This window comes from Ambystoma mexicanum, chromosome 1q, assembly GCF_040938575.1.
Source record: "Ambystoma mexicanum isolate Mex_15411 chromosome 1q, UKY_AmexF1_1, whole genome shotgun sequence".
Classification (NCBI taxonomy): Eukaryota; Metazoa; Chordata; class Amphibia; order Caudata; family Ambystomatidae; genus Ambystoma; species Ambystoma mexicanum.
The window spans coordinates 1,121,867,209-1,121,894,557 of NC_090922.1; the positions used below are offsets into that span (position 1 = coordinate 1,121,867,209).

General features: G+C 48.5%; 1 protein-coding gene across 4 annotated transcripts in view; it reads left to right on the forward strand.

Annotated features, from left to right (window-relative positions):
• Positions 1-27,349, forward strand: part of HENMT1 (HEN methyltransferase 1) — a 763,672-nt gene that overhangs the window by 66,446 nt on the left and 669,877 nt on the right. The window lies entirely within an intron of this gene.

Sequence of the window (27,349 nt, forward strand, 5' to 3'; positions counted from 1 at the left end):
CTGAGGCTGCAGACAAGCTGACCCTTTCAACAGAAGAATCGACGAGGAGGAAGAGGAGAGATGTCCGCAGCCACCTGACCCCTTCTCCCAAGCGTCGGGAGGGCCCCGATAAGGCCGACTCTCACCCTTAGACTGGTGGGTCCAATCAGTCTGAAGATGACCTGCATTTTGAGCCATCCCACAACGAACTGTGACCTTCACGGGTTGCAAACCACCAATACCCTGGCACCTGTGGCCACTGTGCAGTGCATCACCTTGTGAAGATCGAATCCTCCCGAAACCTTGATGGTCCCCTTCTGGACCTCCAGAGGCATAATTCCACTCCTTGAAATCCCCTCACCAGAGTGCTCGACCGAGAAAGCAAGACGAATCGACCAGGCGGTAATTGTTCTTCACTGGTGTCTTGAAAAAGGCGCCGCAATCACAGAACCCCAAAGAATCCTTTGTCTGAAGCCTCCTCACCCGACTGCTACTGCGAGATCCATTCCAGTGTTCACTTTTTCGTCTGCCTGACCAGGTATACGGTGAACGTTCTGCTGCTGCTGCTGTATCATGGGGGCCTTGTGTTGCATCTGCTTCTTCACTTCTAAGGTACTGTGAGACTCCTGGTAGAGTTTACCTAGAGTTCTTTTGCTGCTCCTGTGTTTCTGGAGTGCCGATTTGTGTGTTTGGGAGTTTGCCCACACACGCCAACATGCCTAACACCTGTGTGCCTACAGGGTGTCTTCTCCGAAGTCCCTGGCTCTTTTTCCCAACAAATAGTGTATTTACTTGTTACTGAAGACTTCCTCTGCAACTTTATGAACTTTGTGCCTTGCTGGTTTAGCCCCCCAATCTGACACCGAGACTCTCATAACTAGATAGTTGTGGACTTGTAAAGTGTAAGACCACTGTGAAATTATTAGAAGTATTTACCTACTTTATGTTGGTTTGGTTCATCCCTTATTATCTAAAACCGATATTACAAAAGTGTTTTACTTACCTTTAAATTGCATACTGCTATTCTGAAAGTTTTACTAAAGTGATTTAATTACTGTAAAGATTGCATTTGGTGTTCTAAAATTACTTATTGTATGTTATAGTACTTACCTTTCTGATTAATCACTTTTACCTTAGTATATATATATAAAATACACCACTATTTTTGTTAGTGTATTAGTGTTTCTTTGGCCTATGTGTATACTCTAAGTTCTTTGTATTGCCTACAGCCTTCCCTCCCTCCTAAAATAAGCCTGGCTGCTCAGCCATTGCGACCAACAAAACGTGTGTGGTTCAGGCCTGTAATAAGAGTTGGAGCCTTGTGTCCCAAGTGTGAGTCTTCTAAAGTCCTTCCTAAGGTGGACTTGTGTAAAACTTCCTAACACACCTATGCAGACATCCTTGCTGAATGAAATTTGACCCAATGTATTGCAATATTCTTGTTGGCTGGTACACATTTTATGTTCAGAAACATAACAGTATTTCTGTTAAAACCCAGCTCCGCCTATGTTCCCAGTAAAACTGCTTTCAGACTACTTCCGATTGGACAGTCCAATATCTGTGATAATTCCTAAAATATCTTCGTCCAGTACTTTTGAATCATCTCACACCCCATATCATGTGAAAAAGGACCCTTTCTCAAAACAACCTCTTGGACTGGATTGTCTGTACTGTTCCCCATTTCTATTAGCCTACAATGTAGTAATAGATGCGATGCAGATACTTATATTGTATCAGTCGTAATTTTGAGCTATTCGCTACCTGTAGGGCCTCTCTCCATTCATCATCTAATATCTCTCACAGGTCATTCGACCCCTACAATTTCAGCCTTTCCATTGGCCCTGCCATTAACAAGTTCAAGGCTTTATCCAATGTGGAAACTTGCTTATACTCAACCAGGCCATCCAGAACATGCAATTCAAGTGGTGAAGGTCTAGGAAGTGTGACAGCTGCCATGGTCCGAACTCTTAATGTTTGTCTAAGTTGCAATTATTTGTAAAGCTCTGTGTTCCCTAAGGCAATGTTTTCTTTTAGCGTCTTAAAAGTCTTCATCTTGCAATGTTTTAATTCCTTTTTCCTCCCATTTATGGAAACCCAACGGTCTTCGGAACCCGGCATTAATCTCATCCCCATAGCTCCAATTGGAGGCTAACTTATCTACCTAACCCAGGTACTTTGATGCCTGTTTCCACTTGACACCCAACTGCCAGTGTAGCCTGAGGAGTCCCCTTTTTATCACATTTCCATATAATAACCTATTAATTGATGTAATCCTTACAGTTCCAGAGCCACCAGTCGGCCCGCCCCCTGTATGAACATCCAGCCTTTTCTACCTGCCAACATGGCTGCCTACTAGCATGCCTGTAGGTTAGGCAGCCCAAGCCATCCTTCCTAGGTCGAGTGAAACAGCACAGAGATGGAAACTTGAGGTCTGTTATCTTGCTACAGAAATGACCGAAGAGCAGGTTCAACGACCTGGCAATCTTGCCCCTTCATTACTCTCAAGGAGTTCTGGACCAAGTAAAGAAAAGTTGGGAGGAATACCATCCTTTAACACGCCACCTTGTTGATCAGTGATATCAGAGGTCTCTGCCAATGGACCATGTCCACATCAAAGTGTTTAATCATCAGGGATCTATTCCTTTCACGTAAAAACTTGTATTCTAAACATATGTGTATGCCTAAACACTTAAAAACATCCCCTGCTATCCGCAACTTTGATCACCACATTATTGCCTATTCACACCCTTTCACCAGGCATTGCGTAGATTTGTCCCAATTTGTCAGAACTGTTGTGAGGGGTCAGTAATGCAAGGTGGACAACTGTTTAATGATTTATCATTCTTTTTAAAATAATATTCAAAAAAGCATCACTGTCCCTACTCTGCTGAGGAATTCCCTGCCTAACCAAAGCTATGGGAACACAAAGGATAACTGCCATCACACTAAACAATAAATGTACAAGGAAAATATATGGCAATACCACACGACATGTACAATATTCAGTTTCTAAAGGACCTTGTAATGTCCTGGGTAATTCCCCTTCCCCAAGACTCAAAGTCACTTCTGCAAATGTTCAACCAACAAAAGGAATGTCTTGAATCCATTCTTGAAAAGTCAGAATAAAAGTTAATTAACAAAAAATCCACTGACAACAAATCTCTTCTCCTGTGTGAAAGATCCACTTCTTACTTTCAGAAAAATAGCACCAATGGTAATCCTGGCCACGTTGCTTTACCACCTCTTCAAGATGATTTGCCACAGTTTAAAAGAAAATGCAATATCCACACTGTTAGTAATATATAGTTCTTGTTCAACAGTTAGGAATGTTTTAGTTACTGCCTTTAGCATTCACAATGGTATATTTGTCAGGATGACTTCTCAGTGCTGCTGCTTCCACTTCAACAACCACACTTCTACTTGATTTACCATGAGAACAGTAACCTTTGTCTCACAGTATTCCACCTTGTTTAGACTACTGCAATGTTGCATCTACTGACAACTGGCTATAGCACAATCACTTCAGTGCTTTGGACTACTACCACAGCATCATTGATTTCGACTTTTAGACATGCTTTCACAAAATACACTTTGAAGTACTTCAACACCCTCTAGTAGGCAAGGCACTCCTCCTCTGAATATCACCTTTCAAAAGGGGCAGCCTCTTTGCCTCTCTTGTCTGCCTGCCACAGTAACAACCTGAGTTTTCCTTTAAGACTTTCGTCTCCCTGTTTTCCACAGTCTTTGGCACTACAGGTTCTGTCTACTTCAAAATAGTCTTTACAAGCAGTCCGTTTCCCTTCCCCAGCTTTACCTGTACCTTTCTGCCAGCTATCAGCCAGGTAATTGCCCAGAAGCCTTGGTGGCAGTCTCTTAGATTCATGTAATGCTTCCATGCTTGTATCTTAGGCCAATTAAACTGTTTGTAACTTCACAGTACGGATAGATTGCTCTTCAACTTCAAGAAAGGCTGGTAGTGCTGTTAATATGGGGACACTCTTGGCTTGGACAATGCTTGCTCTCTGCATCAGTAATATGTAGACTTTAACTTCTTGTTTGTGAAAGGTATGCCTTATTAAATTAGAGAATAGAAGGCAGTCTACCTTCAGAAATCACAATTAGGCACACACAACCACTGCTTGATGTCAGAGTTTAAAGTTCAGTATTGAATTGTATTCCCATGTAAAGTGAAGGATAAAGTTTAGCTCTCCTTTTGGGAATCACAATCAGGCACACTTCTTTATGTTATATTCACAAGTTACAGGTTTCAACAATGGGTTTAACAAGGTTAGGTATTCAATAATGATCTTCGCAGCATTCACCTTCCTTAATTGGTGACACGCGACCACTCCTTCAGATAGTAACTGTCTTAGAATAGTGAACAATGGATGTAAGCAGTATTTCGTTTCTACTTGAGTAAAAAAGACTTTTCATTCAATTCACACAGAAGTTCTACATTTCCCATTATTCAAGTTCAATGTACAACTTCCACTCGTTTTACTTATACGCGAGTGAACAGGGCACTGGATACAACCTCTACTATGACCTCTGCTGCTTCTGGCTGCTTGAGGACCAACAACCCTCCTCCCTGATGGTGTCTCTGGCCCGGACACATGTTTCTGGAGCCCACCTCGCTCCTCAGACCCACGGCTTGGTAACTGATCCTCGCCTAAGTTTCCAGCATATTCAGTACGCGTCAACCATGGCAATCAGGCTCATATGGGGAAAGACCGCTCTTCTGTACGCCTTCCCCTGCGCAACCTCTGCCCTTCAGTATTTGGGGGAACAGGACCCTCTCGGAACACACAGGCGAAATCTGCTGTTTCCACGTTCCTGCGTCTCTTTTGTTCTCCCACCTCTGCTTGGTTTGCCATACTACTGCGACAGCTTGCATTCCAGTTACAGTTCCCCTCCACTCCTTTTCATTGCCTGCACCTGAGGGGGTCTTTTGTGCTTCTCAGGTTTCTTCAGGTGTTGGCTGTTAGGCTCAATCGCCGGACTGTTGCAACTGCAGGCCTCTTCAGACCTCTTCGTTGTCCCAGTACTTTCAACAAAATTAGCATTTGGGTTCATTTTAAGTGTAGATTTATTTCCCTTAAAATTATTAAAAGATGGACTGTTAGAATTAGGTGTTATAGAGGAAGATATTGGCTTTAAGGGGTTTTCTCTAAATCTTGTTACATTATGCCTTTGGGAGAAAGGAGGGTGTTTGTCTTGAGATACTTTGAAAGATGTCTGTTAATAAGGCTTGCTCAGATTTAACATAACTTGTACCCTGTGTCACAGATCTTCTATGTGGGGCAGGGAAATTATAATACCAATATGCCATTACCTGTTTTGGCAATCCAGCAAGGCACTTTCTTTCAGAGGACAAATACTGTGTCTCATCCCATGGGGTCCACTCACCACCCTGGGCCCTGTTTCCTCTCAAGTGATCCTTCCGCAGTACAGCACACTCAATTTCAGGAAGCGTCTGCCTTTGTCTGGCCACCTGGTAGACCTTAGGCATGGTTTTAGTGAGGGATCCGTAGGATTCTTCACACTGTGTGACACCCAATTTCTTCAACTATAGCTATAGCTCCAGATGACCTTGGCTCCCCAAATATAGGAGAAGGTTTTAGGCATAAAGGTAAATAAAGGTAAATACATTATTTCGTTACCCACAGCCACTGTAACCCCTTTATTAATGGTTCTGTGCATATCATTTCTGCAAGGGGTTCCAATGCCGCTGCATGCAATAGCTGGGACAGCGGAAAACTCTGCCTGGTGCCTCTGGACACATCACACTGCCTTGTAATCACACCATTCACTTTTACCCTAGCCATCAGTCTGTTATGGAGGAGTCTTGCCCAAATAGAAAAAATAGCTCCAACCGAATTTTGTCAATAAGGGCAAACATGTAACTCACTCCACCGAATCAAAGGGTTTGTGAGAAATCTAGAGAGAACGCACTGAGAAGGCTTTTCTGCCCATCTGCGAGTTCCAGTGTTAAGTGAAGCCTGTGTAAGAATTTGCCTCATCCCAGCAACATCAGGGACACAATCAGACACCAACCACAGATGGACTAGGCGATCAGGTGATGAGAGCTTGGGACATGACATCTGAACTCCCTAGCGCCGTCCACCCAGAGGCATTGCAGTTAAGGGTGGAACAGTGAAGGGTGAACACATGCTACTGACCAGCCTCTTTGCCTTTTGCCTATGAGCCTTTGCATTTGCCTTCCTCCCTGCTGCATCCGTTAGTACCATTAGCTTGCTAATTACTGATTTGTCTCTTACAAATCAGTGCTCGCCTATAATGCATTCACTCCCACTGCTCCTGCTGCTGCTCCTAGTCCCAGCCCCCTATGCCTTCTCCAGTCACGCTACCAAATCCTCCTTTACCATCCCTATCATATAACACACATCTTGAAACTCCCACTACTCCATCTCTCTTGCTCCTCCTATTTCAAACAAACAAAGCCAAAGAGTTAACCATACCTCCCATAACACTGGTCAACCTCACCCCTGTTCCTTTAAGACTTAACTTCTCCACTCTTCCTTACCTCATCAAGTAAACATTGCACTGTGGAATACTATGTCTGTATGCAAGTAAACGTCTTTTAGCACAGACTACTTTCACGCCAGCTCTCCTCCCCTAGACCTCCTTGCTATCACTGAAACCTGAATTTCTCCTTCTGACACTCTGGCGGTCCTACACGATTCCAAACTATCATTTATTCACTCTTTCCTCGTCTGACTGTCAGAGGTGGAGGCATTCAACAGGCCCTCTCTCCCGTCTTCAGCGACTCACACATTTCCAATGCCATGTTTTCTCCTACCTCTTTTGAATTCACCATCTCTACTATTGCTCCACCTCACTTGGTTCACATCATCTCCATCTATTGCACTCCTGGTCCCACAGGAACATTCTGTTTGATGAACATAGGCAACTCCTTGATTATCTTCCCACTAAACATACCCTCATTCTCTTGGGTGAGTTTATCCTTCCCTCTCCAACCATTTCTCAGGAATCTGAACTTCAGTCTTTGCTTAGTGACCACACTTTCCACTCTATCCACAACCGATCAACCCATCTGGGCGTAACTCTTTGGATCTATTATTCATCTCCACCTTTCCCTTAGCCATTAATACTACTGTTACACCCATCAGTATCTGATCACTTCATTGTTCTCCTCATCTATTACTAAAAGCAAATTGAGACAGCGTGGAGTGTCAGCAAGTGTGGTCTTGTGAAGATCCTTGGCAGTCTGTCTACTGTTTCTACTGCTGGAGCAGGAGGAGCCCGGGAAAGCAAACAAAACCTCAGAGTTAGCGTGGAGTGTGACGCAGAGTGTCAGCAAGTGTGGTCTGTGGTGGTTGGAGGTTGTTGGACCACCTCGCCCATTCTATCGAGCAAGGTTTGAGTAGCAGAGTTGACTGAGGTGGTGAGTTACTGTTTGCCCTTTTAAAGAACACACATTGCTCGGTAGACAACAATATTTAGCTGTGTGTGTGTAGGGTGCACAAATTTCATAAAGCCCTAAAGTACAATGTCTAATTACGAATTAGACACGTCTCATGCCTTGTTCCACTGCAGCGCTCAATTTTATCCCCCTTGTCTCCTAAGAGGGGCTCTACGATGAAGAATTTAAATCACTCGCCCCCACGGGAGGTGAAGAACGAAATGCACCTGTGTGCTGAGACGACTGGGTTGCCACCATCTTTTACAATCAATAATGAGGAAAGTAATGTTGGAGAGCGGGCATGGGTAACCCACCACTGTGTGTCACCAGCAATATGATAACAGGTGCCGAAAGACTTTCCCCAGAGATTGCTACCAACTGTTGCATTGAGAAACATACTTGTGGAATCAAACGCATCCCTGGTCCTGAAGCAGGTCCGCTTTCATGCTTCGCTTATGGCATCTACACCCAAAGTGCATGGATCCTCTCTGGTTGGCCCGAAATCAGCCCGTCTATGGTTCCTGAATAAGCAATCTGAGGCAGATATCTTTTCCTTTGGAAACCATCGACCACACTCCTTTGCCTTTAAAGACTTGGGTCTTCGGCAAGGGGGAAGCAAATCTACCTGTAGCTCCACCCTCACTGCCAAAGAACTGGGTAAGGAGGTAGGTGAGCTTAATTCGAGTGCACTTTGCGCAGCAACTCAAGACCCACATAACGACTCCTTTTTGTTTCTTCTGACTGAAAGTAGGTATATTCTAATCGGAATCTCAGATTTGGAAATTGTTTCTTGTTGCGAAATGACAGTGCTTTCCATGAGTCAGATTGTGTGAAAAGTTCACAGGTGGTACAGAATTCTGCTATTTCATCACAACGTCATTGTTTGGTGGTTGAGGAGGCTGGAAAACAAATTCAAAAGTCTATATCCCAAGTTGTGGGGCTTCATAAGTTTGGAGGAGGTAGTCGATGTACCTCAGGAGTGTCTTTGGAAAGGGCCCCTTCCAGTCCACCTAACAATTCTATTTTAGACAGCGCGTTCTGTGAATGTATGAACAAGGGGACGTTGATTTCTGTAGAAAGCAGAAGTAACTCACAGAGGGAAGCCTCCCCACAGACGGTTGTTCCATCTCCTACACCTTTGACTGCAGATCTTAACTTGTCTGAAGTATCAATGTCTGTTTCCCTCGTCTATTATGGAGGGGGTGGGTGACTTAACTGGAAGAGCCCAGAAGTATCACGGTGGTCCCAATGCTTGTTAGCCACCCTAGGACACTAGTCAAGAATTAAGAGCCGTATATAACCAACAAGAACTGGTGTCATGTGCGGTTACGTCCAATACGTCAATTTTGAATGCACTAAATGAAAAAATGTCATTTGTGGAAGGGTTTCTAAAGGGGTTGTATTACAAAGACCTAGCAGATCCAGTGAAATGCACATTTAATGTGCAGTGACCTGTGTCGAAGAATGTGGGGCACTGTGGGAGTGTCACTGTGGTCTCTGCATCAGCTGAGGGTGGGTGTAATATACATCCATTGGAGGGTTGAGCAGAGAGTTTCTTTAATAACTCGCAACACAGTTTAGGGTAGGAGGCCTCGCCGATCTACCTGAGTATTATGTTGGTGGCTGAAGAGCTGCTAGCAGGTGGTGGGGGCGATGGGTCATGTGTGGAACGGGTGGATCCAGTTGCTACGCCTGAGAAACAGGGAGCATTCCCAATTTTTACAACGATTACTACACAGAAAAAAGAGTTAAGCAAATTGAACCAAATATTTCACAACCATGTTAGAATTCTGTATTTTTTTTAAAACCCACAGAAAAAAATGATCAAAGGGATCTAGGAAACATGTGCGTAATCTTATTTCCCCAGTAATCCTAACCCACCCCCCATCTCATGAATAACAACCAGAATCAGGTTGTCGGGAGGGGTGGGGGTGCTAAGAGTAGCAGAGAACAGCAACTGGCACAGGGTACGAGAATCCTGCGGGAGGTTGTTCGGAAGGTCTCTGTACTGGAGACGCAGGTGGTAGAGAGTGACTCCTCGGGTGAGGGGCTTGCTCAGCCATCCGCGACCCAGGTGGTTGCTTACACAGGGGGTGAACATGGGAGATATGTTGTATCAGTAAGGGTAATAGATGGTGAGGTTGAAGTACAGCAGCCTGGAATTGTAAGTGTGCCGGATGTAGAGTATGTTTCTCAAATTGATACAGTAAGCATGCTTCAAAGCAATGTGAAGTGGAGGGGTGGCACTCCATTTTTAACATTGTTAGAAAGAAGAAACCACATGGAGCAAACTATGTACTTAAGAACTGCCAAGGTAAATGATTTAAGCCTGTGTTTGACTCTTGAATGTTTTGTAAAAGAACGTGAGCGGTTGATCCTAAATAGATCACATTTTTTAAACCTGTGGAAAAAATACTGCTTTTGACTCATATCACCTCCTCTGCCTTCATGCAGGCAGCATTTTGGAACAATGCCAGACTACATAAGGTGATACTTCGCTTTAATTTTCATCTGGTAAAGGAACAAGTTTTTCAGGTAGCACCTGACTTGAAGCCGAGGGGGCTTTCTGTTTATTCTGGGAATTCAAACTGTAAACACGCTAATATGACATCAAATGTACACGATGAAAGGGCTGATGAGGGAGGATTACGAAAACAGCCTACCTTAGTGATTAAGTATTGAGTGAATGGAACAGAAAAAAGGCAGATTTTAGATAATTTGTCAGAGGGGATGGGGAATGGTAGTGGTGAGGACTAGAGTTGGGTCACATAAACGTTGAATAAACGTAAAAATGTGCCCCGGGAGAGTCACTGGTTTTGAGTCCCTGAAGATAATTACATGAAATACGAGGGGCTTTAAGCATCTGTTCACGGAACCTAGTTTAGCATTCTCAGATGTTGACCTTTTTTGTTTCCAGGAAACCTGGTTATCTGACCCACCAGTTATTGATGGGTATGTTTGTTTGTTGCTGCCTGCTTATAGGGGGTGGGGGGGGGGGGTAGGCCAGCTGCAGGTTTATTATTCGGTGTGCATAACGACATTGGAATAACTGCTGCAGTATTGGCCACTGATAAGCCCTTTGTGGAGGCAGTTGATTCCTGATAGGAGACGAGATGGCCCCTGTGGCTTCTTGCTTTCTATTACCCATTACCCTGTTCCCAAAGACCTGGGAAGCCCTGACTCTGTCCCTTCCCATGACTGGCTGTTGGGTGGAAGTTCCATATATGGTATTGTGGGGAAGGCCAGGCCAGACTGGCCGGAGCCTTTCCAATGACGGTATCTTGTGGGTTCACCCTTAGGGTGGATCTGGGTGAATGGAGTGTGTGACCAATATACATTCCATGTTATGGGTGTCTGGTTTCTGGTGTGTGGCACAATGAATGAGACAGCCCTGCCCGAAACTGGTATGAATGCAGTGTGGTGTGCTGAATGGCTGGGTGCTTGCCCCAATCTACATTCATTGTTGTGAGTGTCTGGATGGAGAATAATGGCCTGAATGCACTGTGAGCCGTATTGGCTACCTGCCTGCTGAATGCCCTTCTGAGTGATTGGCTGCCTGAGCCTGGCTCAGCAGTGTGAATGAGAGACAGAACAGTATATCTGGGGACCTCTCATTGACTAGAATCGTTCAGAAGCTGAAGTCGAAACTTGATGCTTGCCTTCGAAGCCGAGCCGGAAGAAGAATTGCTGCTGCTTTCCTTCAACACAATCTGAAAGCTGCTGTGCATTCAAGGACTGATCCAAGAGAGGACCTGGCTAGGAGACCTCTTCCCGAGCTACAAGGGAACAGCGTGCAACAGCTAACCTTCACCAAGGAACCATGGAAGTCAGTCCTCGAAAAAGGCTGCTGACCGGAGACGGGGACCGCCGAGGAATCGTGAAGTGAAGCGCCAGGACGTCGAGGCCGTCGACAACCAACAAGTCGACCGAGGTTCGGAGGACCGCTGTAACCTCGTCGACCGGAGCCGCAACACTCCATTGCCTAAGACACTTTGAAATCAAGGACTTCCTTGCTCATCACTGTCGAGTGCTTTGTGCCGCCTTAAAATGTCGAGGTTGCCACCGAACCGAGGAGAATCCACTGGTGGGTTTTCCGCCACTCTGAGTTCACGCTGATGAATATCCGAAAGCCAGCCGTGGTCGAGTCCCGATCGTCGAAGCCTACACCTACGACCCGAGGCCCTTACTGGCCCAACGTTCTTCATTGACTCTACTTTACAGCAACAAACTCTCGTCATCGAGGTGCACTGCACGCCTCATCTTCGCAGGACGTTGTCATGATGCCTACCCCCGGGCTTCCGGATCAAGCCCATCAGCCCCGGGAGCAGGCATCCAGACATTTACAAAAACCCCAGCAGCCCCAGCTAGGGGCTGGCTGGGTTCAGTCCTGGCGCCGTAGGCACCAGGCTCATAATAAAAATCAGTCCTGGCGCCATAGGCGCCAGGCTCATAGACATTACTTACCTCATGCAGACCATGCTGCAAATAAATCCAAGCCAACGTGAGGCCTGGATGGGACTATTTTACTACAGGGACTATTTTTTACTCGGGTGTAGTCCTGGGGAACTTCTTTCCTGGGACTACTTTGGAGGCTATTTAAACCACGCCCGGACAGCAGCACATGCTTCGTGTTATTCTGCATCCAGCAGCGTGACTCTCACCGTGCCTGCAGCCAGCATCAGTCTTTTGTCACGCCCGCCTCGAATCCGGAGCTCCTAGAATAAAGAGGAAGAAAAGGACAAGGTTAGAAAACAAACTTATTTCAAATTCCTCACCTGATTCCGGATCCATTTCATCTCCCGACCTGGAAGTACATCAGTCCTGCACGCTCCGCTTCGCCAGCTCCAGCACGGCGCCATACTCACCAGTTCTCACAGCATCTTTCGATCCGGCACTGTCTCCATCATTTCTTTGCCGTACTCCGGCACCTAGGGGCACAAGAATACCAAGGTGAGCCAAGGGAATCAACAAATACCTCTTACCACAATAGACTTACCTGACTTACCACCAGCGGTATTATTCTCCATATCTTCATATGCTGCATCTGTAAAGAGGGAGAAAAACAACACGTTAACGCATGTAATAGTTACCGGACAGCATTGGGTAACACAGACTCTTACCTGAACGCCAGCAGCAGCTACGAGACCTTCTTCTCACGAACTCAGTTGCAACTTAAGGAAGGAAGGGGACAAGAGTGAACATCGGCACATTGAACTCTTTGAACTTGATACTTACCAATCCCGCCTGGGACTTCAGAGTCAATGCTTACCGGAATTCTCCCAACGCCTTCAAACCAGTGAAGTAACTGGTACCTACGCGCCCCTGCAAGACACGCAGGACGGAGAGCTCATCTTTTACAAACATAAGGTGAGGTTACTAAGGGGATATCGGAGGTGATTAGTGGGGGAGAGCGAGAACAGTTGGGAGGCCATCGCTAAAACCCACAGGTGGCTAATCCCTGTCTCCACTTGCAGGAAAATACTTCTTCAGGTCCAGCAGACAAGACTAGGCGGGCCAGTCCAGACAGTCATCTCTGCACTACGCATCACGTTGATGGAGACCGCAGCTGTCCGGGTCCGATCGATACCCCTGTGGGGTCCAGGTGAGCACCGCTGAGGCCGAAGCTGCCGCCTCACAACCTTGTTCACCTTTCCTTTGAGGAATCTCGACGACCCATGGCTCCTGCCTTAAAGGGAGTTCACTCAAGAGGGATCATTTGACGACGGTTGAAGAACTTCTCTAAACCAGGTAAATTGTGGTAATAGAACCTTTTTGAGAAGGAACCAAGTCTATCTTAAACAATATATGAACTGGGCTTGTTTATGCACTTTATTTACAGGTTGCCCAGGTGGGGAGATGCTCACACAGAACTGTCTAGTGGTAGGGACCCAGTATTCTGCCATTTGTTTAACCCAACTTGGCTTCCCTCTTATGTCTATTGTTGATTCACTTTACTATTTGATTTGTATGCCATTGAGACTGTCAGTTGTTGGTGCATTTAAAAGGAGTCAAGAGTTAACTGTGGTACCACATAGACATTGTACATATTTATCATATTAGTATTGCCAAAGCACAAAGTGTGTTATTGTTTGTGTAAATATTCTTAAACCTTATTTATATAAAGAACTGTGTTATCACTAACATAGTGTGTGGACATTCCTTTGCGGGGGCTTGGGTTCTACAATATACTTAAGAAGCCCGCATCACCTCCTGAGAGCTTAAGCCTTGATTGCTCGTCCAACGTTACCATATAGAGAATCTTGGCTGGGGTGCTCTGTGCTTCTACTCTGTCATATAGAGGGCAGGAGTATAGATACCCCAGTCCAGTCTTTATACTGGTGGCAGTGGTGGGATGCTAATGGTTTTAAGAACCCGTGTGTAACCTTGCAACTGCAAAATATCACACCACAGTTTGTTAATTTGAGGTTTAGTTGTGTACTAAGATAACAACTTTACAAGCAATGGAATCTATTGCAAATGGTAAATTGAATAGGCTGAACATAGAGGCTCTCCAGAGTGCTTGTGAAGCCAGGGAGTTAGACTATGAACATAGTCTAGGGTTGAGCTGATAGCTGCCATGGTGGACTACCAGACTGATTGTGAAGCTCTTAATGAAGGGGGGAGGGGTGAAACCATTAAGGGCCCTGCCCCTGGGGTTGTTATTGAATCTGATTCTGGGAATGCCACCACTCCTGCTGCCTCTATTCCGAAACCCAGCACTGTTTCTTCAGGGAATACCTTGGAACATGAATTATTGAGGATGAAATTGGCCTTTCAATATAAAAAGTTGGAAACTGAAGCTGAACTAAAGAAGGCACAACAAGTGATACTCAACAATATGGATCTTGAACTCAAAGACAAGGACACTGAATGTCAGAGAATCCAGCTAGAGAAAGCTAGAGTGGAGCCTTCAGCCAAACCAGTTGAGTGTGTCAGGTCCCCTGCCACCAAGTTTATGAAAGATTTGGTTGGTGTGTATGTGGAGAGTTCTGATATCCTCCAATGAATTGAAGCGTTTGAAATGGCTTGTGGAATCCATGATGTTGATAAAATGTATTGGGCTAAGAGTTTAAGTAGAGTGCCTCAGACTGGTTATGACTGTACTCTGAAACTGAGTGTGGAAGAAAGGGGTCAGTATGAGTACGTGACATCTGCTTTGATTGCCAAGTTTGGCAAGACACCTACCCAATACCTTAAAAGGTTCATGGAATATAGGAAAAGAAGGGGGCGCTGTTGAGCAGCCAGCAAGATGGCTGCCTAGTCCTAACGCTCCGTGGCCCGACTGCAACAAATCCGCCTGAATCAGCGGTTCTTCGAATATCCTTGAGCTGGGAACCTGAACATTGTGCTCCCCAACTCCTCTACACCGTCTGGACCGGTTTTGGGGCGAAACCTGAGCTTTTTGGCTGCTCCGCCGCCAGCTGAGGCCTCTTGGGCCGAGTGAGCCCTCGGCGGCCCATCCCCCCTGCACCCTCGGAGATCCGCTCTGCGGCGGCGGCCGGCTGCCCGACTCCTCCATCTGCCTGGGGGGGGCACGGCCACCTGGGGCACTGCGGTCCCCCCTCCTCCGCCCTCCCCGGACTTTAATATTGTGCATGGCTGGGTGGCGCTGCCCTCCGCGCCCCCGCTCCCTCCGAGGGGGGTGCGCCTGGGCTTGCCGACTTTCGGCGCGGCTTCCCTCGCCGGCCCGCTCCTGCTCTTGGACGGCGGTGGTGGCCCCGGCCCCCCGGCGGGCGGGTTCACTCCTCAACATCGCGGGGGCTGTCGGAGCGGCCCCCCGCAACTACAATATCCCGCACTTCCTGCCTGGCGGTCCACCGCCGGCGTCGCTAGTCCCATGGTGCGGCTGGAGCTGGGCTGCGGTACCGGAGCCACCCTGGGCTGGGACTCCTGCTTCTGGTTTGAATCTTGCGCCCGCCCGGATCAACTACGCTTGGAGGCCCGCTCCCCGCCTGAACCACCACCCACATATCGGCCTGCATTGATCTGAGGTGAGGAGGTTGGGGGTGCGGGGCGCCGCACGTTGCGCCCATTGGTATCTGCTTAATCCTCGGGCTATGCTTGCCCCATTCCACGAGTGACTGTGGCCCCCAATTATACCAGGCTCCCCCGCGAACACTCATCACACGCTGGTGCGGCTCTTGGCGCTCCATCATCCTCCTCTCTCCGGACTGTGCGTCTATTTGCTACGCCCTGAGCGCACCAGGCGCTCTGGACTGTGCTGCCCTCCATTACTGGCTCCTTCTGCCTGGGCCCTCCTGGCTCTGGGGCGGGCGCCGCAGGACACTGTCCCTTCCAAGTCACACTGCCATTTCGTCACCTCGCCTCCCCCTCGGAGTGGCCCTAGTGCATTATAACACACCTACTCTGAGTGCTCCTCGCTCCTGCCCTCTGAGCTGCTGTTGGCTCATTGCTGATTGTGGGCCATATCCCTTTTATAAACCCCCGGATCCCCATTGCTGCCTTTCTGCACTACATACCCTGCCAATCTCGGTGTACACCCCAAACATGTCCGGCAAGGCACGTGGGGCCAACAAGGCTGGAGCAATGGACACGTTTGCCAAATCACTAGCTAAACAAGACCAGGGTGGGGCTGCCTTCCCTCAGGACGACCCGTATGCTTCCTCATGCACTCCTCAGCCAGACCTCACGACACTCATGAAGTCTATGGCCAAAAACTTTGCGGCATTTCATGAAAAATTGGACGACATAAACGCCAATGTAGCCTCATTACGCACCAAACTGGATCAGCATGGCACTAGACTGGTTGAGGCCGAGACCAGGATCGGGGCCACTGAGGATGAGGTACCCGTGCTCCAGAATACGGTCTCTGACTTGGTACGAGATATGAAGCAGGTCAAGGCGAAGTGCGACGACTTAGAGTCCAGATCCCGCAGGAATAATATCCGCATTGTTGGGGTTCCTGAGGCAGCCCTCAAAGGCAAAATGGAACATGCAGTCGAGACCCTTCTGGGTGACCCTCAACTCTCCCCGTTTTTCACTATTGAGCGCGCCCATCGCTCACTGGCCCCTCGCCCCAAGCCGGGTGATTTCCCCAGACCAATTATTGCCAAGGTCCTCAGCTTCAGGGACAGAGACCACATTCTACGTCTGGCCCGCGAAAAAGGGGAACTGAAATGTGAGTCCCAGACAATCCGTATCTTTCCCGACTTCTCGGTCAACGTTCAAATGGAGCGCAGACAATTCAATGGTGTGAAAAAATTGCTTAGAGAGAGGAAAGTGAAATACGCCATGCTGTTCCCTGCAAGGCTGAAGCTCACCCACCATAATAAACTGTACTTTTTCACAGTCCCAGAGGAGGCGGTAAAATTTATCGAGTCCCATATTCCGGTCCCGGGGCCGGAGGGTGACCCTGTGGATGAGGGTTGACCCAGCTTGCCACGTACCCATTACTTGAATCATTGTGGTATCATTACCACGGTTGTCATATGCATTTTTCTTGTAATCTCATGTATCCTTTTCTTTGTATATTCTTTCATTGTTGTAACTCATTGTGAAGATTCATGTAACGCAATGTGGGTCAAAGTCGTAGGGGCTACGGTTCATTGCACTTAGACTGGGATCCCCTATTCCTATACCCCCTAATTACCGTACTCTACTATGTTGTCTCCTCGAAAAATTTTGTTAGTTACCGCTGCAAGTTACTTGCTGTACTCCACCGCCAATCGTCTTAATCGGGGTCACGGCAGCAGCTACCCCCACTGCAGTTGCAACGCTGAGTTTGGCTTGTTTTGTTCACTGGTTGCTCCCCTGTTGGGTGTGGGGGCTCCACCTGCCCCGTTGGGCTTGGCACGGAAGCCATGGGACTCTGGGTGGGTTCTTGGGCACTGCTGTGTTGGGGAAGGCAGTGAGGGAGGGGGAGGTTCAGTTGGGGAATGTTTCAACAAAAATGGTGAGACAGTGGTAGCTTATGGTATGACGTATCTGGCCACGGCATTAGTGGCCGGCACTTGTTGGACAAACAATGACACACATAACTTTGATCCCCCCTAAAGCTCTGCTGAATGGCCATTAGGCTAATGTCTTGGAATATCAGAGGGCTCAGCAATTTCACGAAGTCGCGCAGGATCACGGCTTATGTCCAGAGGCACGGGGTCAAAATACTTCTCTTACAAGAAACCCACGCCCTCGCACATCTCTCGTCCTCTCTTGCCCTGGCATGGGGCCCCAACAAATACTATACGGTGTTCTCCTCACAGTCCAGAGGAGCCCTCACATTGCTTCACAAGTCCTTGGAATTCTCCCTCCGCACCAGTCATATTGATGCCCGGGGTAGATATGTGATCCTCCACTGTTTCCTTGCTAATACAGAATGCCTCCTGGTTAACACATATGCCCCATGCATCGATGCACCCAATTTTTTTCGACCACATCCTTGACATCCTCCTAGGGTATGTGGGGGTTCCCATTATTTGGGGGGGGGGGCATGAATCTCATCCTGGACTCTGACTTGGACAGATCTGGTGTTGCACCAAGAACACTGTCCAGAGCTGCTCGCCGTCTCCAGGCACATATGCTCAATCCCGGTCTGGTAGACACCTGGAGAGTACTCCACCCAATGTCGAAAGAGTTTACATTTTACTCCTCTGTCCACGACAGCCACTCCAGGATAGATCTTTTCCTTCTCTCCGCAGGGCTCATGGGCAAAACACTTACCACACAGATTCTGCAGCACACGCTATCTGATCACGCCCCGATCACATTGGACATTGCCTTGCACCCGGCCCTCCCCCAGCACTCTAACTGGCGGTTTAAGTCAGATGCACTGCATGATATTGTCTTCAAGGCTGACATCCTCACAGATATCACCTCGTTTTTTGATAACAAACGGCACGACACAACTGATGGGGTGAGATGGGAGGCCTTTAATGTTTTCATCAGGGGCATGTGCATCTCCAGGGAGGCTGGAGTCCTGAAAGATATTAGAAATTCCCTGCGCCTCTCTGACTCCAGACTAGGGGAGTTAGAGCGCGATTATGCGACCAACCCCTCTCCACCCAAGCTTGCACAGATAAGAACCAAACTAGACACGTTCGAGTCCTTCGCCCTCAGTGAGATTAGATACCTAGCTCGACCCATTGCGGCCCATAAGTATGGTGAAGGAGAGAGGCCGGGCCGTACCCTTGCCCGCCTCGCCCGGACTGAGGGAGGTAGAGCTGAATTGACAGTATCATTGACAACGACGGGGTGCGACATTGGTCTGACCGGCCCATTCTCGAGACCTTTGCAGATTTCTATGCAACCCTCTATGCCCAGCAACCAGAGCACAACCCGCAGGATCTAGACCGCATCCCAATGTCCCTTATATCTCTAGCCACCAAAGAACAATTAGATGTTTCCTTCACCCTTGACGAAATCACAGCTGTTATCTCGGCTCCCCCTAAGGGTAAAGCCCCCGGTCCAGACAGCCTGACCGCCGAGTTCTATCAGGAACATGTGGCCCTCCTTGCTCCACGCCTTCACAAGGTTTGGGAAGAGTCACTGCATTTTACTACCCTCCCCAGGTCCCTGCGTGAGGCTGTCATCACCGTGCTTCCCAAGCCGGGCAAGCCTTTGGATGAATGTGGCTCCTATAGGCCTCTGTCACTCATTAACACCGATACCAAAATCTTTGCCAAAATCATCGCAAATAGGTTCCTCCCCATCATGAAATACCTGATCCACCCAGACCAAAGTGGTTTTGTCCCTGCCCGGTCCACTGCCTTAAACATTCGGCGACTATTTAACGTCATCTCTAGAATAGACCCCCAAGCCAACGCTGTGGCCGTGACGCTAGATGCCCAAAAAGCGTTCAACATGGTCTCGTGGCAATATCTGTGGGCGGTGCTTGAGAAGATGGGGATAGGGCCATACATGATGGCCTGTATCAAACTGCTATACACTAGCCCGTGGCCAGGGTCCTAGTTACTCTCACCTGTCGGCTCCCTTCTCCCTCCACAGGGGGACACGACAGGGGTGCCCGTTTTCTCCCTTGTTATTTGCGTTGGCCATTGAGCCCATGGCAGATAGCGTACGAAACAACCACGTGCGCAAAGGGATTCGTCTGCGGGATACCCACGAAATTATATCACTGTAGGCTGATGACGTGCTTCTATACATTAGAGACCCCTCAGTCCACCTCGACCCGATCATGCGTGAAATTATCAAAATTGGCACATTCTCGGGCTTCACCATAAATTACACTAAATCAGAAATCCTACCCCTTACGCCTGCAACGTCCCAACATGCATGCAAACTTCCTCTCAAATGGGCACCGGGGGGCATCAAATACCTAGGGGTCCAGGTATCCCTCCCAAAATCCTCCTTATTGTCCGATAACTATGGGGCTGCCGCGCTATATGCCGGCGCCAGGATGGAAAGATGGCGTAACCTCCCCCTTTCACTATCAGGGAGACTGTCCCTAATAAAAATGATCATAGTTCCGAAACTCCTTTACATTTTTGCTAACGTTCCACTTTGGCCCGGGAAACAGTACCCGTTTTCTATGGCATTCTGGTGCCGTCTGCAGAAAATGGAAGCATATGACCCTTCCTTATGAGAGGGGTGGCTTCAATGCACTTGATCTCACCCAGTACTGGATAGCCGCTCAAGCCCAGCATGCTACATACTGGTACCATCACCAGGACCCCCCCCTCATGTTAAGCTTGAAATCCTGGCGACCGAGGAGGTGAATGTCATGTCTTTGATCCTCTTTCACTCATACTGCTCGGAGGCGGAGGCCCCTGCTGACCCAGTGGCCTCCACTATAAGGGCGTGGCGGCAGATTCTGAACCCCGGCTCTGGCTCCCCCCCCGTATTACAAATGGCTTCCCCTCTGGTCATTCCCTGGCCTCACCCCCACACAAGATAAGCTCCTCATGCGTCATTGGTCAGACCTGGGATACAGATCACTCTCCGACCTGTTCCCTGATGGGAAATTCATCACCCCAGATACGTGTCCCCACTGGAGATGCTACAATACTTTCGATTTAGGGCGGTGGTCCAAGACATGTGGCCTTCATATCCGGACGAACCCCCTGAGTCCACTGAGGTCTGCTGCATTTCCAATTCCGCTGGTGGTAGGGGCATTGTATCCTCCCTTTATAAAATGTTGATGGCGCGAGCTGTAGAACCCCCCCACACTGTTCGGGATGCCTGGCGCCGGGATCTGGGATTAGACATCACAGATGTTATGTGGACCAAAATGTGCATGCATACACGCAAGGTCTCTCTTAATTCCAGAGTTAGATGTGTTCAATACAAGCTACTCAATCGCCTGTACTACACTCCTCACGCGATTGGGAAATTTGCCCGGGATCAATCCCACCCCTGTCAAAGATGCAGATCTAACGATGCGGACCACGCTCACATGTTCTGGTCTTGTGGGGCGCTGGCCCCGTTCTGGAATGCGGTGCTTGAGACTCTCTCTGAAATAGTGGGGTTCAGTGTTGACCCTGACCCCCTGTCTCTTCTGTTTGGGCTCTGGGAGGGAGCTGAGGCGAAACGGGAGGCTACATTTCTGAATGTGGCGGCGATTGTGGCCAAGAAATGCATTCTGCAATGCTGTAAGCGCAGATCCCCCCCCCCCTTCCCTAGAAATGTGGCTGAAAGCCCTCACCTGGACACAATCTTGTGAAGAAGACTATATTAACATGTTACCCAGTAATGCTCGCCCTAAAAATATATGGACGGAGTTTTGTAGTTACTTGAACCGCAAAGTGGACCTGGAGCTTCTGTCATCTCCCCCTTCTCCTGATCAGGGGACAGATCATACTACATGATGAATGCCTCTATTGTATTCGACCTCTGCTAGGATCATATGTGACCCTCTGTAGAATTTGTGCTTTATCATACACGATTTAAATACGAAATGTGTGTTTTTTTTTTTGGTTGTAACTTGTGATATGCCAGCTACTACTTCTTGCCAATAAAGAAAAGTTATAAAAAAATAAAAAAAAGGAATATAGGAAAAGAGACAATGGGGGTCATTCCGATTTTGGAGGCAGCCATGGTGCTATTAGCACCATGGCTGCCTCCAAACTCGGGTCTGGGTCCGAGTAGGCGGAATGGAAACTTACCAGAACATTCTGACCTATGCGTATCCGGTAAGTCCCCATGCCGAATACCATTCCCCATTCCCATTCGAGCCCCCATAGGGCTCAATGGGAATGGGGAAGGTGCTAATAATGAGCCCGCAAATAGCGGGCCCGTTATTTGCTCCCTGGTCCCCTAACAGGACCCGCTAAGGACGTCTGGTCTGACCAGACGTTTTCAGCGGGTCCCGCTAGGGAACCTCGGAATAGGGCGCTAAGGGGTTAGCGGCACTGGCATTTTTACCAGTACCCGTAACCCCTTACCGGCCACCTCTGAATGACCCCCAATGTGTCTTGGGTTGACTGGGTGAGTGCTGCGCATATGAACATGATGGGGTGGATTAATGGATACAAGGTGAAAACTTTTGTTGAATTGTCCCACCTTTTTGTTTTTTGAGCATTTATCAGAAGCCTGTTCACCAGAGCTGCGTCATTATGTTGCTGACCAGAACATTTTGGATCCCTTTAAGCTGGCCAGGCTGGCTGACAAGTGGGTCTCCCACCAGGCATCCCTTAAGGAACCCAGTGGGAAGGACAAGGACAAAGATAAGGGGGCCTCTCAGTAGTCTGAAGAGTCCCTAAAAGCAGTCACAGTCGAGTAAACCAAAACCTTCCTCTCCTAAGAACCATAAATCTAGTGGGGATAAGTCTTATGTGGGTGGGAGTAAGAGTAGTGGTCCTCCTGCTGTGAAGCAGGCTCCCAATGGCTCCAGTACCGTACCTCGCATTCCTGGCACTTTTTGGACTCGACCCCAAGAAGGGTGACCCCAAGTGTAAAGGTAGGACACTTGGAGTCCAGGCTGTCAGCCTGACCTACCCTTACTTCATGCCTGAGGTGGAGGCCACTGTCCCCCCCTCCTCTACAGGAATCACATTTGGTACTCCTGCAGAGATTTTCCTAGTGTCCCTTGGAGCCTGGGACCAGTACGCAGAAGTACTGGCTACAATCACACAGAACACCTGCAGATTTTTGAGAAGTGTCCTCCTGAATGGCCAGCTGTCATCCGCCGACGCTCTTGGCGCCTGTTTCCGCGTTGGCGGCTCCTTGACAGGAGGCGGAGCAGATATTCCACCACGTTCCTTCCCCTGCGTAGACTGCCGGTCTAGAGGTTTTTCAACATGGCGACCGCTGAGAGGTACTTAGCTCCACTTCCCCCAGCGGTCGTCGCGTTGCAACCCCCTTGCTGTGCGTTTTCGCTACCTTTGGGTGTAAGCGCTAGTGTTCCTTTTCTCACGGCCACGTTTGACCGTGCCTTTTGTTTCTCTGGCTCGCCCTTCTCGCGGGTCGCCTTCTCGCTCTCTTCCCTCTTACGCTTTCCTTCTTTTCTCCGCTGCTGCTCACCTGTATTCCCCCCGCAGTTCCTGCTTCAAATCTCTGCAGGCTGGCTGCGAGCGCCCACTTGTTTTTCTCGGCAGCCTCTCTCTCCTGCCGACTTTCTCTTTCTCCTCTCTCCGCCCCGCTCTGTTTTTGGACGATGTGTACTTGGAGCTGACTCCAGTGGCTCTAGTATTTGGCGGTACCCATTCCGCTCACGCTCCTGCTGCAGCCTGCTTCTGCCAACTTACCTTCTCTCAAGGACTCGGTCAGCATCAAGATCCTGGACTTCTATCAGTGCAATACGGCATTTCCAATCGCCGGAAGGGTTTTTTCCGCCGGTAACGGCTTTTGCCCTTCTGCACAGTCTGATCGCGGGAAGGGGGCCCAAGGACTGCTGTTTACTAGCATTCACTGTGACTTCCTCCCGAGACTGTCATGATCTCTGCTTCCAAAAGATCAGGACTTGCCCGACTCCCTTGGAAGCAGACCCATAACCCCGGTTCCGAGTGCCAGCCAGTCCCAATTGGGACCTTTTGGACCCTGTCCTGGCGCCAGTGGCACCAGGCTCATAAAGATGCCCAGTCCCAGCGCTGGAAGCGCCGGGCTCATAATGCTTGGGTGGACTTACCTGCAGCAGACCATGCTGCTTACTTACCTGCCAGTTGAACCCCGGATCCTCTTCTGTTTGGGACTACTTTTCCTGTTGGGTGGGGCAGGAGCTACTCCCTAGGTTCAGAACACTGGAACTCTTCTGGAAAGCAGGAACTCTTTTCTTACCTAGGCGTGGCTGTGGAAGGAGACACCTAAGCACTACAGGAGGCTATTTAAACCACACCCGATGGATGAATCTTGCTTTGTGTTATTCTGCATTCTCTGCAGCAGAACGCTCATCGTGTCTTCTGCTTCTGATCCTGGGCCTAAGGAAACAAAGGCTTACCATCCTGGAATCCAGTCTTCAGCAGCACCTGTAAAGACAAAGAAAGAACAGGTTAGCACTACGGTCTTCAGTGGCAGCGCATCTCTTACCTGGTCCATCGGCTGTCACCAACGCCTCGCGCTGCATTCCGGCATCTGAAAGACAAAGGCTTACCTACTCTTCGCATGTTCCGGAGGTCTTCGCACTGCATTCCGGCATCTGAAAGACAAAAGCTTACCAGCTCTTCGCACGCTCCGGAGGCCTTCGGCGCTGCATCCCGCATCTGAAAGACAAAAGAAGGTGCGTTTAAAGACATTGGGCAACTTTATTACTCACATGCCATTACTCCTTCCCACGCCGAATCCAGTGGGTATTCCAGCACCCTTCAGCTTCTCTAAAGCTCCGAACTTGTACCTGCAGGATAAAAGGGACAGTTAGTGCGCATCGTGAAGCAGGCTACAAGCGCTTACCTACGTGCTTCCAGGCGCTTCTATTCCTCACGCGGGTTCGATCCTCAACTCTCATCAGCCCGCCATCCGCCATCGCCGGAACTCTGCAAAACAAGAGATATCATTACAAAAGACTTTTAAGACATTTGAAGCGCCCAGAACTTACCGTTCGTGCAGTTAACGACGGACAGCAGTCCTCTGAGGTCAAGAGGCCTGCACCCTTATCCAGTGAAGGAACTGGTTACGGCACCCTGCCCCGAGGCAGATGGAGAGCTCGGCGTTCACTTACCTAAGGTGAGGGCGTTAACCTTTAGGGTTCTGCAGGAGAAGAGAAAGGGAAGAGGAGAGAGGCACCCAATAACCCCAGTTCATTAATCCCATATTTTCTATCTGCAGACATCTTACTCTTCGAGTCAGACATACAGTGCACAGAGGTCCAGCCCAAAGAGCCAACCGTGTGGTACACATCACCTTTGAAGATACGGCATTCACCCAGTCAAGACCGGCGCCTCTGCGGGAATCAGGTGAGCGTTACAGAACACAAAGCCTACCGCAAAACTCCCACCCAGGCGCTATGGAAACCTCGGATACCGACCAACTAGCCCAGTTACTTGGGGAACTAAGAGCAGAAGTGCATGCAGCCCGTCAGGAAACGAATGCTCTAAGAAGGGAACTGATTATTTCCAAGGAGCGAACAGACGATCTCGCTAGACAATTGCTACAGTCACAAGACGGACAAACTCCGTTACCCGCATCAGGGGCAAATCTTCCTTCAACATTCTCTACGAACCCAGTGCAGATCAACCTACCTGGGAATGTATCTCTGGTTCCGCCCGAACGATTTTCTGGTGACCCAAAGAGGTTTGCAGTATTCATTAATCAGTGCCTTTTGCACTTCTTATGCCGGCCAGCAGCCTTTCCAACTGATCAAGCTAAGGTAGCTTTCGTGCTTTCGTACCTTAGTGGCAATGCGGCAGACTGGTCGATCCCTCTAGTTAATCAAGATGATCCGGTTCTCCATGATTTTCAAGCTTTTCAGCTCAGTATGGAAAAACTGTTTGCAAGACATTCACAGGGGCAGGCCTTGGACAATGAGCTCCTTTCATTGCGACAGGGTAATCAAGACCTTTTGGCTTATATTGCGTCTTTCAACAGACTGATAGTGGAAACTCGATGGCCTGAGGACAAAAGGATTACGCTGTTTTATAGAGGTCTACGTGGAGAGCTCAAAGATGTGTTAGCCCAAGTAGTGAATCCCCCGCAAGACTGTTCGGACTATATTGACTTAGTCGTTCAAATTGACCACAGACTGCAGAACAGGAAGGCCGATCGTTCCAAGTTTGATGCTCGAGTATTTTCCAAACCACCAACTCCTACCAAAGGAGTAGACTCCGGGGAACCCATGCAAATAGGGGGCCTGAAAGGACCACTAACACAAAAGGAGCGGGAAAGGAGAAAACAGCTGCAATTATGCCTCTATTGCGGAAACTCGGGGCACTTTCTTCGAGACTGTCCGGTGAAACCAGCCAAGAAGGCAGTAGGAGCTGCAGTTACCAGGGTCACAAACTCTGAGCAGGGAAACGACGTCGCCCGACAAGAATAGAGGTCCTCTTGCCGAGCGTTAAAACCAGTTCCGTGACCTCGCATTTCGTGATACCTATGGTCCTCATTAGCCCTGAACATCCGGATCGATTACATGCGATTGAAGCTTACGTCGACAGCGGTGCCATTGGCAATTATGTGGATCATGAAATGGTTTTGAGGATGAATCTGACTCTTTGTCCAAAGGCTGTAAAGGACGTCATTACTACGGTGGATGGTACGGAGATAGCCCCCGGACCAGTAACGCATACCACCCAAGAAGTGACGCTAGTAAGTCAAGATGGACACCATGAGAAGATCGTGTTCGATGTGATCAAGGCCCCTCAGTTCCAGATTATTCTAGGAATTCCTTGGTTAGAGAAGCACAATCCTCAGATCGATTGGCGAGCAAGAACGGTTCAGTTTCCAGAATGTGTCTCTACTTGTCACCCTCGACCTGGTGTTGCTCCCCAGTTACCTCCTGAATACCTAGAATTCCAAGATGTTTTCCGGAAGGATCAGGCTAACTCTCTACCTCCTCATAGGTCTTATGACTGCCAGATAGACCTGATACCTGGATCTACTCCTCCTTGTAGTAGAATTTATGCCCTCACCGAGCCTGAGAATCTTCACCTCCGACAATACCTGGATCAATACCTAGCAAATGGGTTTATTCGTCCTTCCAAGTCCCCTGCTTCCTCAGCTTTGTTCTTCGTTCCAAAAAAAGAAGGGGACCTTAGAACTTGTATAGATTATCGCGCCCTGAACCAGATCACCGTTAAGAATAGATATCCGTTACCTTTGATCCCTGAACTCCTGGACCAAGTCAGAAAAGCATGCATATATACAAAGCTGGATCTTAGAGGAGCCTACCACTTGGTACGAGTAAAAGAGGGCGATGAATGGAAGACGGGCTTCCGCACCAAGTATGGCCTATTTGAATATCAGGTCATGCCCTTCGGACTTTGCAATGCCCCGGCCGCCTTTCAATATTTTATGAACGATGTCCTCAGAGAGCTCATAGATGTGTGTGTTGTTGTTTACATTGACGACATCCTCGTTTATTCTTCATCGGAAACTGAACATCGGAAACACGTGAAAATGGTCCTCGAGAGATTGCGTCAACACAAACTTTTCGCTAAGTTGAAAAATGTGTTTTCAACGTGACTGAAGTTGAATTCTTGGGATTCATATTATCACCTAGCGGAGTGCGTATGGATTCAAAGAAGGTCGATGCAATTCTCAAATGGCCATCGCCATCCTCCGTAAAAGGTGTTCAAAGCATGTTAGGCTTCGCTAACTTTTACCGCAGGTTTATCCCCGAATTCTCTCGAATAGTCCAGCCCATCACCGCCTTGTTAAAGAAAAACAAACGTTTTGAAGGGTCTACCGAGGCGGAACAAGCTTTCCAGAATTTGAAGGCTAGATTTATCTCTGCACCGATCTTAAAACATCCTCGCCCAGAACTCCCCTACATCGTTGAAACTGATGCTTCGAGCCTTGCCATGGGGGCAGTTCTATCACAAAAGGACCCAGTAACCAATCAGTTGCATCCCGTGGCATTTTGGT